Consider the following 13,462-nt stretch of genomic DNA (forward strand, 5'->3'; position numbering starts at 1 on the left):
TTAAACAAAGAAAGGATCGTGTAATAGAACCAAGAGGTCTGGCGCTTCTGTTAGTGAAAACAGCGCAAAATACAATGTAAGTGATAAGTAGCGATGACAAGGACGACCCATGGGGCACGTGGTTCAACATTGACGATGGGAATAGTCATTAGGTATTGGATGTACATAAAGGTTAAGTTAGGCTACGAGTAAGTAATTAAGTAGGGGAAGATATTTTGTGCACTGGAAGTGCGATAGGAGAATTTGTGAACATTGAAAAATAGGGATGTGGACTTGTGTTTATGTGCAGAAAGTGAATAGCTGCTTTGATGTGATGAGACAACATAAGAAGCCAGAAAGTATTTTGTGCACTGGGAGTGCAGTAAGAGAGATCACGAGATGTGGATCACTGGTATTTAGACAGGCAGGTGTATCCAGAAAATAAATAACTATTTGATATGAGATGCCAGAAAATAACTGAAGAGCGCAATGTGATGGAAACAGTTTCTGAACAATGAAGGGTTACAGAAAACAAGGAGGATGTAATGAACAAAAAAGACTTATCAGCCTTTTTTCTATATATACTGTGGGTCATACTGAGTCAAGATGTTTATTGATGAGCATGCTATGGAAATGGAGACTTCAAGGACACGAAAATCTAAAGGTAGACAATAGGTTTCCCACCTCAAGAAATTCCTTCAGTAAATGAACACGTTTATAGCTGGGCGAGTGTGAGAAGAAGAGAGCAATAATGGTGTGGACGACTTTCTGGTGAGGTTTAAGCCGATGAGACAGTATTGAAAGAATTTTAGTAATTACCGCACTGGGCGAGAAGTCGGGTGTATTTACTCCATAAGGGGGCCTTGCGTGTTGTTATTGATATGTAAAATCAGTTGGATGATGCACAGGGCGATTATTACTGGCAGTGAGATAGGACTGAAGGTTTGTTGCCAAAGGTGATGAGAGTGCTGTCTGCAGGGAATGTGAAGACTGTCTGGTATGACACCATTTATTAAACCATTTTATAGCAATAATACCGCCAACGAAGGTTAAGTATTGGTAAGAGTAAGAATAGAGTTAATGTGGAAAGCAATGCAGATATGGCCAGGAAGTAAGTGTAAAAAGTTTTTGTAATTTTAATGAGTGGATTTACTAAAATTTATGCTTTGTGAAATTATTAAATGTATGTTTTGTTCTTCGTTATTGAATGATCCGAAACTGCCTTATGAAAACATTTTTTGATTAAAAAGGAGAGGAAAAGAGAGGCGAAGACCTACCATAAAACTCAGGGAGTGTAATCACTTACATTACCATCACAGTAGTTGATTGTAGGACTTGATAATAACTGTGGGAAAGTGTCTTTAACAATACAACTACAGGCCATTCACCACCAATTGCATGTTTACTAACTGTGACTATGCCTACTAATGAACGAGTTCTTTTTCAGTGGACATCATAAATATTGATTTTGCTTTTAAATTTTATTTGATTTTATCATCTGGTCGACGAGACTCAATATGTAATAAAATTTTTACAGGCATGGAACCCTAGTCATATATGTATATAATATACATAAATTCATAAAACGTTTAATAGGCAGAGGGTCCCCAGTACTTGAGTTTTATTTGAAGGCCTAAGAGCCTCAGTTCCGATTATACTGTAAATTTTTTAGGCCACAGAGCCGTCATTTGAACTGTGTTACTAAAAAATTATTCAGAATTAAAAGTTTTGTGAGGCCACATAAGCCAGAACCATGCTGTAAATATTTTGTAAACTGGTAGACAGTTCATAGGGCATATAGCGGCAGTAACTTGAGAGTTTTATCACCGAGGTACTTCTTCATTATTAGATTTTAGTAGTTTTAAGGTCACCAGGTCGTAATAAGTACTGTTGGGCTATAATGTCGAATATAATATTGTCTTTTCTCATATACCTATTCAAATGTAAAGTTCATTGTAGGCCACAGAGCTGTCAGCACCACTGTTGCATAATTTCTCGTTAGGATTACCTTTTATGTGTTACTAAAAAATTATTCAGAATTAAAAGTTTTGTGAGGCCACATAAGCCAGAACCATGCTGTAAATATTTTGTAAACTGGTAGACAGTTCATAGGGCATATAGCGGCAGTAACTTGAGAGTTTTATCACCGAGGTACTTTTTCATTATTAGATTTTAGTAGTTTTAAGGTCACCAAGTCGTAATAAGTACTGTTGGGCTATAATGTCGAATATAATATTGTCTTTTCTCATATACCTATTCAAATGTGAAGTTCATTGTAGGCCACAGAGCTGTCAGCACCACTGTTGCATAATTTCTCGTTAGGATTACCTTTTATGGTGTAGGCATGGTCGTCCTGTGCAATGGTTTCCTGTAACATTTCTGTACTGTAATTTAATGTTCAGTGCTACAACCATTCAATGACAATTACAATGCAAGAGTTGTGACAGCTAAAAACTGATTTGAGGATGTCACCCGCTGTAGCTGACCATATGAGGACATCTGGCCTTGACCGAGGACAGGAAGGGGCGCCCGCCCCTACGCGGCCCTGGGAGAGCACACAACCGCTGTCAGAAGCTGTGGCTTCCAACAGGCGAAACCAATTTTCTGTCATCGCCAAGCAAGTCTTCAGGTACAAGGGCAACAACAACAATCTGTCTTTCTCTGTTCCAAGGAAAAGACCCTCAACAAGACCTTGAGTATGACAAAAATATTTTACATCATGCTGACCCACTTATTGCTAATGTTGGCTCCAGTATCCTGCAGATAGTGAGACGAGACGACAAAGGTCATTTAACCTGTGTCAACATAATGAACTAACACATAGACTTTAAGTTGACATGACGCATGAACGAATGTGAGTGGAAGTCTATCCCAAGAAATTTCTATGAACATTTAGGCATCACAATGTCATGCAACAAATGTGGTTATTACAACACTTTCAAAGAACAACGAACTCTTCATGTACTGGCATCATGAGTCATGCCAGACAGATACAAGCAGAACACTGCTGTTAACATCGAAATCATTTTACTGTATGTTTGTGAGAGAATGATGTGACACTCGCCCCACCACTTGTAAGTCATGAAGACTTCTGAGATTTTTCATGTAAGCAACTGAACAGTGGTCAGACCTTTGAGCTAGTTGCTATACACTGTGAGAGAGGTGGAGATAGATTTATTACCATAAAGAACAGACTATGGATATAAGTTCTATGCTAGTGAGCACATTGACTCTAATCAATGCTCGTTATGTGCACAAGTAACAAACTTTGGAAAATGATTCACACTGCACATCCATAAGAAGATTTGGCTGGAACTATGAACACTTTATAATTGTATACTCGTCATAAGTGTCAGATGTTGTACAGAAAATATTCATATGATGAACAGGGTTGTAGTGCAGAACAGTGATGTGACTTTTGCTTTGCATTTTCTGTCTTTCTGTCATATACATTTCAGGGCCTATTTGTATCACAGACTGGCTTCATAATCATTGTAAAGAACTAGCTTGTGCACCAACATACACTACTATCTCAGTTTTAAAGCATCCCATCATCAATGCAATATATTACTTACAGCGAATGTTCTATTTTCATGTTTATTGCACTATTCAGGTAATATTTTGTCATACCTCATTAGCAGTGTCATAATTTCTTAGTTTTAAATCATTATTTTTGAGTAGCTATAATCATTTATGCCAATTTTTCTTGATACTGCTTTTGAATCTTATCATAAATACTCATTTACTGATGTCTATGTCAAATTATTCACACAGCAGCCTAAGTGTTGCTGATGAACAATTATTGAGAGTACTTCCAGGTTATAGTATTAATACCCATCAATGGAATTTTTATTTGTGCCATGTTTGATTGATGTGTATTTTCTGATTTGTACTTATATACAGCCATACAGCAATGCAAGCATCATAAGAATAATTTTACTTATATTTTAATTGTTTTGAAAATGTGCTCTGAAATTGTTTATTATTATCTTTATCTACGGTTTACTATTCATCTGATTCCAATCTGTTATATTTCTGTTTAGCTGTATGACACTATGTACTTCTGATTTGATATACCATGGTGCATGTTTTCCAGACAAGTCAGAATTTACATATATTCTGTAATAGACAATGGTTTAGATTTAGTGACTGAGATAGAGGTCATTTATTGAAAATTGAATTGAGTATGCATAAACACTAATAACAGGCCATCTCTGTGAATGTGTGTGTGTGTGTGTGTGTGTGTGTGTGTGAAACTCTAATGGCTCTGCCATCAAACAAGGACATTATAGAAACAATGGGTTATGAATGTGCAATATAGTAGTAGTTGGTGTTCCTTTCTTACAATGTGTTCCCTGAAATAAAGTTCCCATTACACCCATATGTATGACTAGGTGAGATGGTCTGCAGATGAGTATACTTGAGGAACGTTTGGACGTCTCACTTGGCACCATGTTGAATTATCAACCATGGCAAATCTCTTGTCAGATCATGAGTGTGCAAAACAAAAACAAAACTAGCACCCAAACATGTCTCTAGTTCGTTACTTCATGTTAGGCTTTGGCAGAGCAAACACTTCACTTTAGGCTTTTGCAGAGTAAGGACTTCATGTTAAGCTTTTACAGAATTTATGAAGGGGTAGAGAGTTATAAGGGCAATGGCCTTGCTGCAGTGGTTACACCGGTTCCCGTCAGATCACCGAAGTTAAGCGCTGTCGGACGTGGCCGGCGCTTGGATGGGTGACCATCCGGGCCGCCATGTGCTGTTGCCATTTTCCGGGGTGCACTCAGCCTCGTGATGCCAACTGAGGAGCTACTTGACCGAATAGTAGCGGCTCCGGTCAAAGAAAACCATCAAAACGACCGGGAGAGCGGTGTGCTGACCACCCGCCCCTCCTATCCGCATCCTCGCCTGGGGATGACACGGCGGTCATATATATATATATATATATATATATATATATATATATATATATATATATATATATATATATATATATAGAGAGAGAGAGAGAGAGAGAGAGAGAGAGAGAGATAGAGAGAGAGAGAGAGAGAGTTCTAAAGAGAAGACTGATGATATGAGTCTTGCTGCCAGTAGAAGGAGCACTAAACAGAAAGAGTGGACTGAAATAATATACTCCAGCCGTTGATGCCACCATCTTCTTTATTTACTCCCCACGTGTTTGGTAAAGTTGGGCCATTGTCACACCCACCAATGCCACTCAGACGCAAAGTTTATTCAATCCCTTCAAGAGCCAAGTATGCAGTTTTAAAGTCATGCAGTCAACTGATTGTTCCCAGTGTGCATTTTGCCAGTCTTATGGTGTTCACTCCTATCTCTCTGTGTGCCTTCTACATTTAACAACTTACACAGTCACTGTCCACGACTGCAAATTATTAATGTAGCTGTACTTCATCTACTGTTTCAAGGTTATGCTTCATAGTTGTACTCCCTTGCCTAGCTGTCACTGATTCTTTTTCACTGAGTAATTTTCACGTCTAAAAGGAATACATCTAATTGTTATAGTGACCATTTGTTTCCATTCACAGCTATAAGATCCCTCTTCCCATTAATATACCTATGTGGGTGGAGTAGAACCAATTTGTTTCATGCTCATTTGGGCCATCACTATTAATTTTCATTTAAGTAAGACATATCCATTGTACAACACTTCTTAAATTATTTTGCATTATCATTAGGTGTGATTCCTCCCTCTGCTGGTCACCAGGGTTTGGCACTGTGCATCATAGGGGTATGCTGCAATGATAGCTGACACTCCACAGTATACACGCTTATCATTTACATGTCACATTATAAAAAGAAGGGTCATAAAAAATAAAACCACATTTTAATATTTACACTTCTTATTTTGGTGCCCTAATACATGTATGGCGAAGAACTAACAGACATAATGTACTAAAATGGCTTGAATAATGCTGTACATAGGATAATATGAAGATCATAGGATTTTAAGGTACGCAGAATTAGTCAATTTTCAAGTACACAAATAAGAAGAAAGCGAAGTGGCAAGATAGGGTTGTGATGTATCAAAAATTTAGTTGCCAATATGTTGTTAAAATGTCAAAGAACCATTCGTGACTATAGTGCAACTGTTCATTAGTACTGAAAGAGGGTTATGTGACTGATGCATACAAATCTCTATCTCTTCCAGAACATCCAATTCATGCTCTTTAGGTTCAACACACAGGCTATTCATTCCTCTGTCAATCAGGAGCATGGAATGCCCTTCTTGTAACAGGTGACAGCCTAGGGCAGTATTATTTTTGTATGTATGTTCCCTGAATCTGGCAGCCAAATTTCTACTTGTCTGTCTCCTATAAATACAGTCACAAAATTCACATCTAGTCCTATAATCCCGAGACTTTTGGTACCTGCCTTATCTCTCTCTCCATGGAATTATGCCAAAGCATACCGAGATTTTTATGTACAGATAAGTGTTCTGAGTGCCCAAAAAGCAAATGGAGGAGTAATTAGCCTTTTCATTTGCTACTGTAGGCTGAGAGTTTTGTTTGCTATCAACTTTATTCCACAAATCACATAATTTTTTCAGAGTAACCATTAGCTAATCCAAGGTGCACAATTGTATCTATTTCTCTGTTAGTATTCTCACAACTTAGGTCCAGGTTAGCTAGTCTGGTGAACACTGACAGGAAATAGGCATGTTTATGTGCAAGTGGGTGATATGAATCATCACTAATCATAATGTCAGAAGTTGCAGGTTTGCAAAAAATATGGATTAGTTTTAACCCTCCCCTTGTTATTTTTAAAACAACAAAAGTGAGGTAACTGTCTTTCTCTAAACTGAATTTTGCTGTGTACTTGTTTCAAAGCACGCACATTTTTCATATCCTGATCACTTCCATGATACAGAATGGAGACCTAAACATTTTCTCTATAAATTTTTCTCATCAGCTGAAATGCCCAAGTTTGTTAAAGAGATGAAATTTCCTAGAAAAGCCTTCCACAGTACAGAAAACTAAATATTGGTGAAATTTACGAGGTCATATGCCATACCTTGGCCTTTAATTCTTTCATTTTCAATAATATCATCTATCACCAAAAATATCAGCGTTCCATATGATGTAGTCTTTTGAGTATACTTTCATAAATGACCTTGAGAATAGTTTCTTTGCAAATAATGAATCAATTAATAATTTCATTGCCATCCAACACAGATACATAGATGACATTTTCATTCTCTATCATACAAGTGATCAGGATATAAAATATGTTGTGCATACTCTTATCCAAGTACACAGAAAAATTCAGATAACAGTTGAGTTAGCAAAAGATTTCCTTAATTTTCTCGATTTAAAAATTATAAGGGAAGGGTAAAGGCTTATCTCACATTTTTCACGAACCTACAACTTCTGACATTATAATTAGAGAAAACGTATCTCACTCACTTGTTCATGGATGTATCTATTTTCACATAAAGCTGGTATCTGTACAGATATCATTGGTGATCTTGCAGCTCAAGAAGAATGAAATTGTAATGAAATCTACACCTTTAGCTGCTTACAGGCGTTGATAAATATCAACAGGGACAGTTGAAAAATGTGTACCCTGATGAGAACTAGAACCCAAGACCTCCTGCTTACATGGCAGACGCTCTATCTGGCTGAGCCACCGAGGACACAAACGATAGTACAACTGCAGCGACTTATCTCTGACATGCTGTCCGTGAGACCCACACTTTCCAACTTTCTGTCCACACACTACATTTGTCACTGCAGTCGCACTATCAGAGATATTCATCTGTCCCCATTGATATTTATCAACGACTGTAAGCAGATAAAGGTCTAGATTTCTTTATAATTTCATGTATCTATTTTCTGTCAATGTTTAACAGACTAGCTAAGTTCCACCAAAGTTGTGAGAATATGAACAGAGAAATAGATACAATCGTGCAAGTTTGATTAGCTATACTCTGGAAACTTTGTATGTGACTTATCAGAGACAGTTTTTAGCAGATAAGAAAACCTGAACCTGCATTAGAAAACGAAAGGGCTAAATTGCCTCCATTTCTTTTTTGGGCTCATATTGTGAAAAAACTGCACACACCTTAATAAAGGCTTAGATGCAAATAGGCTTCTGCTTCCAAAAATCCTCTGGTCGCTTTTGCGTAATTCCATGGATGGGGGCGATAGGCAAGTAGCAATGTCTGAAGTGTATAAGAGTGGATGTGGATCTTGTGATTGTATTTAATCGGCAGACCAGAAGGGATATGGTTACCAGATCCAGGGAACACACATACAAAATAACACAGCCTTTGGCTGACAATTGTTACAAGAAGCGCATTCCACGACTCTGACTGACAAAGGAATGAACATCACTCATGTTTCACCTAGAGTGTGAATTGGACATTTTGGAAGAGATAGAGATTTATATGCACCAGTCACAGATCCCATTTGCAATACTAAACGAACAGTTGCACTGCAATCGCCTATGGTTTTTTGCTATTTTTAACAACATATTGGCTACGTAATGTTTGATACAACATGGCCCCTATCTAGCCAACTTCATTTCATCTTTTTCTTCTATTTTAAAATTTACTAGTTATGGATATCTTATGTACACAATCTTCTGATTGTAAAATGTACACTTTTATTCTGCAGATTTTAATATATCATATCTGTCAATCTATGCACTGTGCACATATTAAGGCATAAAGATAAGAGGTGTAAATATTAAACTGTGGTTTGATTTACTTCATGCCATTTCTTGTTATAAAGTCGCATGCAAATTATTACCTTTGTACACTGAAGAGCCAATGAAACTAGTACACCTGCCTAATCTGTGCAGAGTACACAGAAGTGCCACAACACAACGTGGCATGGACTCAATTAATGTATGGAGTAGTGCTGGACTGAATTGACACCATGAACCCTGCAGGGCTATCCATAAATCCGTAAGAGTATAAGGGGTTGGAGTTCTCTTCTGAACAGCATGTTGCAAGGCTCTCCAGATACACTCAATAATGTTCATGTCTGGGGAGTTTGGTGGCCAGCAGAAGTGTTTAAACTCAGATGAGTGTTCTGGAGCCACTCCATAGCAATTCTGGATGTGTGGGGTGTTGCATTGTCCTGCTGGAATTGCCCAAGTCCGTCGGAATGTACAATCGACACGAATGGATGCAAGTGATCACACAGGATGCTTACGCACATGTCTCCTGTCAGAGTCATATCTAGACATATCATGGGTCCCATATCACTCCAACTGCATGCGCTCCACACCATTACTGAGCCTCCACCAGCTTTAACAGTCCCCTACTGACATGCAGGGCCCAAGGATCTACGAGATTGTCTCTATAGCCATACAGGTCCATCTGCTCGATACAATTTGAAGTGATACTCGTCCAACCAGGCAACATGTTTCAAGTCATCAACAGTCCAATGTTGGCATTGAGGGGTCCAGGTGAGATGTGCAGTCATCAAGGATACACGTGTAGTTGTTCCCGTTCATGCAGGATCTTTTTCTGGCTGCAGAGATCTCAGAGATTTGATGTTTCACTGGATTACTGATACTCATGTCGCACTAGACAAATGGTCATATGGGACAATCCCCACTTCATTGTTACCTCAGAGATGCTGTGTCCATTACTCATGTGCCGACTATAGCACCATGTTCAAACTTAAATCTTGATCACCTCTCATTATCGTGGCAGTAACCAATCTAACAATTGCACCAGACAATTTTGTCTTGTATAACCATTGCTAACCACAGCGCTGTATTCTACCTCTTTACATAGCTCTGTATTTGCCTATACCAGTTTCTTTGGCGTTTCAGTGTATATGTCTATATATGTTTTAAAAAAGCAAATTTAATTATTTTACTTATGTAAAATAAAATGGTTCCTGTTTGCATGTTTGTTGTATTGGCGCTCTTAACACTAGAATTACTGGACTTTGCTATACATCTAATACTATCATGTGGGTCATTCTTGACCCACAGTTGGAAACTATTTTATTTGTATCTGGGTGGCGTTTTCAGTGTTGGCCATGATGACAATATGTTCATGAAAACTCTAAGGCATAATGAAGGGATAATTTGGTGTCTGTCAAACATAAACTTTCTGCATTACACTTTTTATTTTAAATTTTGAAGAAGAAATTCCGCAGTCCTTCATCAATCATCTGTAACAATATTTTTCTTCATAAAAAGATTCAAACAGGGCCATAATTAACTGTTTACATAAGTACTGATAGTCTTTTTACTTTTACAGATGAATAAGGTAAGTAGCGAGTATTTGTGAAACATTCCAAAACACAGCAGGCGACTAAAATGTTATGCAAGTTTTCTTGCTTATAGCAATCAAGAAAGTAAAACATAAGAACAAAGTACTTCAGCTTATAAGTATTTGCAAATATTTAGGAATAAAGGTTTGACATAATTGTCACAGCTGGACTGGGCCCACAGTTCAGACAGTCGACAAGAGTTTTTTATTCGCTTGGCAGATTTTGCACACATACTTGCATTTGAAGCACAAGTTTTATGTTTTATTCTCCTTTTGTTATTTGCAGGAAATCTGAATGTGACAGTGCCTTCAGTTTACATATCCGCCAGTGCCAGTATCGAGTGCCTGCATGTGGAGATTGGCTCCTCTCTGCAAAATGTAGAGGGCAGTAAACTCATCCGCTACTCTGAGGATAAAGTCTCAGCATGAAATCTTCTTAGAGTTAAGTAAGTTAAAAGATGTGTGAACGTTGATCACGGCAAGGTCAAGAACATTGTATGATTTACACAAGCCATTGGTGCAAGGTCAGACACTCTAGTGTCTAGCCATTTGGTCAACTATATCGACTCGACCATTAGTTTCACTATAAAACTTTATGGTCAGTATTCTCATTCACCTGATATCTGGCATGCACGTTACTCAGAATAACAACTTTTTTCTTCCTCTCTCCTTGGTATACCGAGAGGGGATTGTCGCCAGACTTGTAGAAGTGTGCTGCATACCATCTCCACTTCTTACTGCAAACTTGTTCCTTTTTGTTTCAGCTTATCCGCCAGTTCACAGAGGTGAGTAAGTTGTCAGTCGTGATATGACCACAGATAAGGAATAGCTGTGTAAACTTCACAGTGACATGGTCACTAAGACCATTGCTTGGATAATGAATTTCACGTTTGGCGTGGTAAGGGAATCCATTCCTGATGTTGTGCTTGTCATCATCACACAAAACCCAGTATTTTATCCAATACACATCAGATTTACTGGGAATGTACTGTATGAATGAGCACCTGCTCCTGCAACGATGCAGTTGGTCTTTGACAGTTATGTTCTCATCTGGCTTGTAGTAGGCAATGCAATTGGCAGTGAATAGATTCCATATTTTCAAAGCAGGGCAAAGTTTATCATATCAGTTTCTTTATGTTGTCTTCATGATCACATAGAATCAAACCAAAGATTACTGCATATTTCTGCAAATCTGTTCCTTGGCACGGTATTTTGAAAGAATGGAGGTCCCCACTTTCTGCTCCATAAGTCTTTGTAAGAAATAGCACAAGTACAATATGCTCCATGACCACAGAGTAATCCAGTGAAAGAATCCAGTTCTTCCACGCTTATTACTGCTAACTGTTCTGTGAGCCTTTTCTTCAGTGTACTTTATCACTTTCAGGATCGGGTGGCTGACATATAGCAGACATATTGTTTGGCATGTCTCGTCCGCCCAGTATCTTCCGCAACATTCTGAGTGCTGAGCCTACCTGTTTGTCCACTTGGTGCCACTGGAACTCTCCACTTCCTCCCACGGAGTGGATGCCACACACTGCTTCCTCTTACTCTTCCATGATGAACTGCCTCACCATGTCAGGTACCCAATGTTCTGTGACCATGTCCGCCTCTCACCACTCCATCAACTGCACTGACCGCTGCACCTTTGTCGTCTTGTGAGTCATCCAGAACACCTGGATCATCGTCACTTTCAGCTGCAAATTGAATTGCATGTCAAAATTCTTTGTAACTGGTGAGAGATAGGGAATGATGCAAAAGATTGGACATGATGCTGTTTGACTTAAAGCATTTAAATTAAATGACCAGTGATATTGCGTTCATGTTTTGAATAAAGATTTATGTATTTCATATATTTTTCACGTAATTTGGGAAACCACTTTTCGAAATAATTGATTCAGAACGTTTTATAATAAGTGCTGCAGTGAACTTGATCTCTCTACATAACTTTCTTTTAGAGCAAAAAACGAAACTGTGTAAATGGGGAGAGAATGCCTTATCTCGATGGGAGTAATTGATGCATATTCTATTTTTAAACTTCAAGGTTTCAGGGCTCACTTAGCTATTGTCTGGTTGAGCAGATATTTAACATGATCTTTTTTGTTGACTGAAGCAGGATCAGGTTTGCAACCACCAAGATTTTAGCTTTCAGATAATTAACTACAGTCAGCCCTCTTGTGAAGCTAGAGTGATGCACGATACTCATAGCTGTGGGGTGCATACCATAATGAAAACAAATGTATGGAGGCAGACAACACGATGTGGCTATATAAAAATTGAGAAGTCATCCATCAGTACTCACAAAATACACAACACAGTTATTGCTGTCAGGGCTATTACTTTACTTGCTACTGTTTTGTCTGAAAAGAAGTTATACAGAAAAGTATTTTTCTGGCTACCTGAAGTATGTTACACGCTTTCATATAAATGCACTATCAGAAATACAAAAGATAACCAGACAGGTAAGAACCATTTACAGGATTATACAGCAGGGAAAGAAATGAAGATCAAGTTGGTGAGGGGTTAAACAGTTTACTTCTGCTTACGAGTTGTCATGCTTTGTGGCTCCTCAGGTGCTTCTGATGAGATTAAGCAGTTCCCGGCCACCTGGGTGACGAGTAGTCACACCACCTCTCAGACGTCTGTGTGATATTGACCAATTTAAACATACAGCAACTTTTCTGCCCCACACCTCAGTAGCTTTTCATAGTTCTGGCAGCTATATAGTTTTCAGTTGCTTTATTTTTTGTGATCTCGTTTTACTGTCTTTCACTTTGTTTCATATCTTACCATTCATCAGGATTGGCATAACAATGCGTTTATGATCAGCTGTTCTACTGGGAAAGAGATTGTAAAGATATGAAGGGTGACAGTGAGAATGACTTATTCAATGTCAACATAAGTAATAATTAGTCCACAAATTCTGAAATGAACAGTATTAAGCACTTTTTGTCAGTAAGTGTAACATTACAGTCTTATAGCTTAACTAGGAAATATAATAGGTAGTTCATTACACTAGAAGGGACAGTTGAACGCTTGGAATGAAACCGCATTTAGAGAGAAATTTGATTATAGTTGGCTTCATGATACATTTGATGATTCTTCTTTGGGATGCAAGTGTCAACCAAGGAATGTCATCCTTCATGTTATTATCGACAGAATGTACTGTTCTAACAAATAAACAGTCTGGAGGTTTGAAGTGCTTTGATGTCTATTTCACATGTGAAA

General features: G+C 38.2%; 1 protein-coding gene and 1 pseudogene across 1 annotated transcript in view; one reads left to right on the forward strand and one right to left on the reverse strand.

The window, feature by feature from the left end:
• The window catches only part of LOC126212924 (zinc finger protein 99-like), a 245,526-nt gene that overhangs the window by 40,549 nt on the left and 191,515 nt on the right, over nt 1-13,462 (reverse strand). The gene's annotated exons all lie outside the window — the stretch shown is intronic.
• Nucleotides 4,633-4,750, forward strand: LOC126214076 (5S ribosomal RNA; annotated as a pseudogene).

Source organism: Schistocerca nitens, chromosome 11 (assembly GCF_023898315.1).
Source record: "Schistocerca nitens isolate TAMUIC-IGC-003100 chromosome 11, iqSchNite1.1, whole genome shotgun sequence".
In the NCBI taxonomy this organism is placed as follows: Eukaryota; Metazoa; Arthropoda; class Insecta; order Orthoptera; family Acrididae; genus Schistocerca; species Schistocerca nitens.